This window comes from Dysidea avara, chromosome 2 (assembly GCF_963678975.1).
Source record: "Dysidea avara chromosome 2, odDysAvar1.4, whole genome shotgun sequence".
In the NCBI taxonomy this organism is placed as follows: Eukaryota; Metazoa; Porifera; class Demospongiae; order Dictyoceratida; family Dysideidae; genus Dysidea; species Dysidea avara.
Window position 1 is genome coordinate 1839985 of NC_089273.1, and position 5927 is coordinate 1845911.

Genomic DNA, 5927 nt, shown 5'->3' on the forward strand with positions numbered 1-5927 from the left:
GGAAGCTGTACAATGACTGGAGTGATTGGCATCGATGATGGCACCTCGCGCTTGTGCATAGCAAACGAGCTACACAGCGCTCAGCGGTAGCCAGTATTAGCCTTGCGTTCATGCTCCTTCCGCGTTACAAATGGGCGCCTTTGATCTGCGCATGCCCCATACCACAAATAAGTTAGAGCACACCCATTCGGTTTGTATCTGATTTGTAAACACTCCACCCTCAGGCCTGCGGCCCTCGGGTGTCGTATTTACAAATCAGATGCAAACCTCATGTGTGTGTTACAATCATTACTTATATATAAATGCATTTCATTACAATCACAGAGAGCTCTTTTCAAAGTTTCGAGAAATCGATCCTAGCTGTTGCTCCTGCAGTAGACAGGTGCCAGAGTTTGGTAGATAGTGACGTAAAGTATATCTACATTGAAAAGACAGGGTAAGTACGTAGCTATACATATGTGCAGTATTTTTTTTTAATGGTTGCAAAATTACATTATATGTACGTAGCTACACTGCACTTATGCAGTAATGAAATATGCCACTGCTAGTGAAGTAATCATACTGTGTTCTTTATGTATTGCCCATGGCTTTTACCACGTGTAGCTCTGGATACTATTTTGCACTCATGTCCCCATGCATGGCCATAGAATTCCCCACTCGTGGCAGTGGCATTCCTCATGCAGAAAAATACATGGCATGACCTACAAAATGCTACACGTGTGTGAATTGTAAGTGGCCTGTACTGTAATAACACACTATACATTAAATTGCAGGAGGCTGACAAGTTTTGGAAGATATCATGTGAATAAGAGTTCCACTAGAAATATCAGAAAAATAACATTATCTTGGGTAAGCACTTGGAAACAATGCTGTAAGCAACTTTTGGTCAGCATTAGCATGCATGTTTACAAATTGTGGGTAGACAATATGGCACCGATACAGTAAATAGTTTTAATATTAAATTAACAAGACTAGTATCTAGTGTTGGGTGATATACTGGTATGAAGGTAACAAGGCAATATTACAGCTGGCAGTAACAGATTCCACCTTGTTTAAAAAAAAAACTGCTATATAGGTATTGTGATATTGAGGCCGAAATACAGCTGCTTCTTGTTGCACGTGTTAAAAATGCCATAATTATAGTACTTGTCAATCAGTATTTCAGCCTCTTTATATATACTAGCAAACAAGCCTAACTCAAGGGATCCTTAGAATCCATAGGAGACATTTACCAGCTGGATGTAGCATTACTATGTTGTGGGATAAAGAATCTGGCTCAACATTAGCAAGCCTAAGCTAGTAAACCAACTGCTAGCTATATTATAGTCATTCATGATTCATCTCCTTCAAGGTTTATATACACTCCATGGCATCTCCATAAGTTACAATGGTTTTACCAACCTCCTTGCAGTTGTCGTTAAAGTAGTAAACAGACTTCGAAGATAATGTGTGAACTGTTTTTAGTGTACTTGCTTTAGCTCATTTCAATACCGTGGTATGCATCATGATAATAAGCTCCACAGTTACCTTGGGAGGAGATTTTCAATATGGCCCAACCCTACTAGTATATACTCCTTTGTGTGGATAGGAAAATGAATCAAATCCATGACAACAAATAAGTGGGCATGAGTGCTGCTAAGCAGAGGCAGCACAAATGATGAATGAACTTATATATGGCCTCTTGCAGCAAATCAGATATGCGAAGAGAATCTTATCAGCGACACTTTAATATGTGATTGTTTAAAGATGAAAAGTACTGCTACAGTTTTAAAGTAACTAAGTTAAGTAACACTTCAACATGGTTCACCAAACACCAGTACACACAATCATACAAAGAAAACTAGTATATTCTATTACTGTAAGACTTCTTTAGTTATATGGAACCACCGGAAATAACAGTGAAGAGAACTTAGAACTATAGAGAATTTTCATCGCGTGAGCAATATTACATAATTTATTAAAGCTGCCATATTGGAGCACCACTGCTACTTTAGAACAATGACTTAGGATGTCTGAAGCAGCAGATATTACTTTATCATCGTATGCAAGTAGTTTGTCAGATGAAGCGAAGTCTCATCACTTACATAAGATCGGAATAATTGGTGGAATCAGTCCCTTCTGTACCAGTACGCTTGGATATCTCGAAAGAAGTGACGATTGCCCTCCTGTGGACGCTTGTGACTTGCTGTCGTATTTGGTGCTCAGGACTAGTTTTATAACAACAGAACAGTTTGTAGCAAGAAAGGGACTAGAGGCATACAATTAATTTGTGTGTGGCTGGGTAAAAGAATTTGTTACAACTGGAAGAGTAAGGAATAATCCACAAATTGAGTGTAACTTGTCGGTTTGTTTGCAGGTATTTCACTCCCAACAATTGAGTGACACTCCTCTGAAGTGTTGGCTGATAACAGAGCAAGATGGTCAAGTCTGTTGTGCACACTGTAACTGCATGGCATGGCTTGGTGAAGTGTGCACTCATGTAGCTGCTGTGCTGTTCTACTTGGAAGCAGTTAATAGAATTGAAGGAGGGAGAACCTGTACTGATGGCCAGTGTGCTTGTATATTGCCATCCTCACTGAAATCAGCACAGTGTCTACCAGTTAAGGACATTGATTTTACTTCTGCACGAGGTAAAAAGCATAAACTAGATGACATAATCGATGGGTGTGATAGTCCTAAGGAGAAATCTAAAGAAGGCATAAGGTCAACAAATGAAGAATTAGCACAGCTTTTTAATACCTTGAGTATTACTGGGTCAAAGTTTGTGCTATCAGTTGTCTCAGAGCATTCTGATACATTTCTACAATGTCATTGTCAACTTTCCCACAGCCTATTACTTCACTTCAGAAGCCAGAGTATGCTACATTTGAATACCACCTTTTACTTGATGTATGTAAAAATGTTTCACTTACTGTTACTCTTGAAAAGGCTGAGAAGGTTGAGGCTGAAACGAAGAAACAAGCAAATTCCAAGCTTTGGTTTAAGTACCGAGCTGGAAGAGTTACTGCTTCCAATATGAAAGTAGTGTGCCACACAGATAGTATGAATCCATCAAAGAGCTTTGTTATAAGAATTTGTTACCCTGAGTTGTTTGTATTCAGCAAGCAAACAGATTGGGGGAGGAAACATGAGAAGCTTGCAGTAGAGGAGTATGTAAGGCTGCCAAGAAAGATCATCAGAACCTACAGGTTTCAGAAAATAGACTGTTTATTAATCCAAGATGGCCACACATTGGAGCTTCCCCTGATAGTATTGTGCAGTGTGACTGTTGTGTCAAGTGTGTACTGGAAGTGAAGTGTCCTTACAGTCACCGTGAGGATAGCATTGAAGATGCAGTAGACAATGATGGTCAGTTTTGTCTGGTCAAGCAAGGTGATTCATTTCATCTGAATCAGAGTCATGCTTACTATTACCAAGTATAAACGCAGATGTTTGTTTGTGGTGTACTGTACTGTAATTTTTGTTTGCTCACATTTGACTCTTCTAAGAAGGAACCTAGTCTGTATGTTGAGCACATTAAAAGGAATGAATCGTTTTGGGATAGCTGTGTGCTGAAATCTGAGCAGTTCTTTGTCACTTGCTTGTTGCCAGAGATTTAGGCTACTGGTTTATGCGGCCAGCTGTAACATCATCCAATGATCTAGACGGGTCATCGACTAGTAGTCAGTCTGGAGTTGCAGAAGGACAGAGTGCTATCAACCAATGAAGATGATACGTTTTGTATCTGTAGTGGTCCAGATGAGGGGAGAAGATCTGCTGTAATAATAATGACTGTAAAATAAAGTGGTTCCATCTCAAATACTTGAATATGAGTAGTAGGTCTATACCAAAAGGAAAATGGTACTGTCCCAATTGCCGAAACAGTAATAAACATAAAGGAAAAGACAAGACAAGCAATAAATCGCAATAATTATAATTTACTGATTCATGTATGTAATTATAATGTATCATTTCTAAAGTTGTTATTCAAATGGTACAACTGACACACCAATACATTGTTTAAGGCACAGCATACTCATACTATCCAATCAATGGCTGGGATTTCTTCTCCCACTCTCTTTGTTACAATATTGATTGGAATAATACCACGCAATATAGAATATTTTTGGCGAACACAACCAATAACATGCTCCACATGAATTCTAACATTGACTATCTTCCTAGTGCTTTCTACCTCTGCTGCTGACAACTCCTGCTTTCCCTTTGTGAAAGCAGTTGTGCCTGCATCATAGCCACTGACTCAGCAATGTCAAATCCTCTATCAGCCAAGACTATATCTCCTGGTAATAATTTTTTTAAATGCCACAGTGTTCAGTGAGATGTTTGTCACTCACTCGACCTTCCCAACATCCGAACCTTAAGCATCACAAACATGAATTCCTGAAAAGGAAACAACTTGGTGATCCCATCACTTGGTAAGGTTTTATGGACATGCTCAAAAATAGCCTTTAAGATTTTAAAATTCGGTAAAGCAGAGTATGAACTCATGGCATCATCAGTTGCATCAAACAGACTTTCTTCTGTAAAGGGACCTCGTAAATGCTTCTCATTCATCAGTTGCAGTTGTTCATTCAAAGAATTGATGGCTTCTTTACTATCAGCAAGTTCTTTCTCCAGCAAGGCTACTTTGCTGGAACACTCACAATCACTTGACACCTTTGCCTTAAATTATTGATGTGCAATTTCAATTTGCTCGCTTGCAATCAGCTTCTCTTCTTCAGAAATAATCAAATCAATTTCATTACCCATTACATTGGGTAGCACTTCTTCCATTTCCTGGTTCACATTGGTCTCTTTCCCATATTCATTTATACCTCTCAATTGCTGCCCTCGAAAAGTTTTCACTGTTACTACCTCTGTGTCCAAGGTGCAAAGTTGATAGCCAGTTTGGGCTTGTTTGGTAGTACAGTCTTTCCAGACCAAAAATGCTTCAAACAAATTCTGTACTTATCTAGAGCATGAATATTGAGGTCTTCTCTATGAATAACAGCAAGATACCCATCTTGTCGACGTTTTCTTAACTCGAAACTCTGTCATGAACTGCTGGTATTCTATGAAAGGAAATGATTTTGTCTTGGTTGCTGCCAGGACAAAGATCAGTTTGGTTATTACAATCACATACGACAAACTGAACTATTGTTATGATTGAGGTCACCCTTAGTTGAGATTGCGGTGCTCCAATATGGCAGATTTAATAAATTACGTAATTCTGTTCACGAGATGAAAAATCTCTGAACTACGTATATTAAGTGGATAACGAACAGGTCTATAAATGAATGGGTCATGGACATAGTTTTTCACATTAAATTTTGCTGTAAACCTGTGAAACAATAAGATGAATATATTTCGTATGAATAATGAAAAATAATATGAAGATGAACATTTTGATACACATTTTCAATATTTGAATGTCCCCAAATTTCACCTAGCTCTTTTCTTTTTCTTTTTCAAAACAATACCATTTCTCTAAGTTAATAAATCTTCTGAGTGTTCCAAGTCTGCTATTTAAAGTGGTTTTCAGGTTATAGTATTAGGAGTTTGCAAAAATTCCAAAGCAATCCCTATTACGAACTATTACCATGGTTCACAATAGAATAATTATGCAGCACTACTAAATATGCTAAACCACAAGCAGTGTGAGAAATTATACTCAGATGATACCAGAAAATTTCATAAATATTCAAGCAATTATGGAAAATATTGTGAAATGTACTCTTATTACAGAACACCCATGAGCCTTTATCCACTTTCACTTCATCCCTTGGGGGTGTTCTTATAGGCTTTCTAGCCTCCTACTCTCCCCAGTGATTTTTTTCACAAATTAATAAAAATTTAATCAATTGCTTCATCACGTAATGTATGAGATTAGCAGTATTATAATTTGATAAAATTACATCATTGTGGACATTAACTAGAACTATACTTAC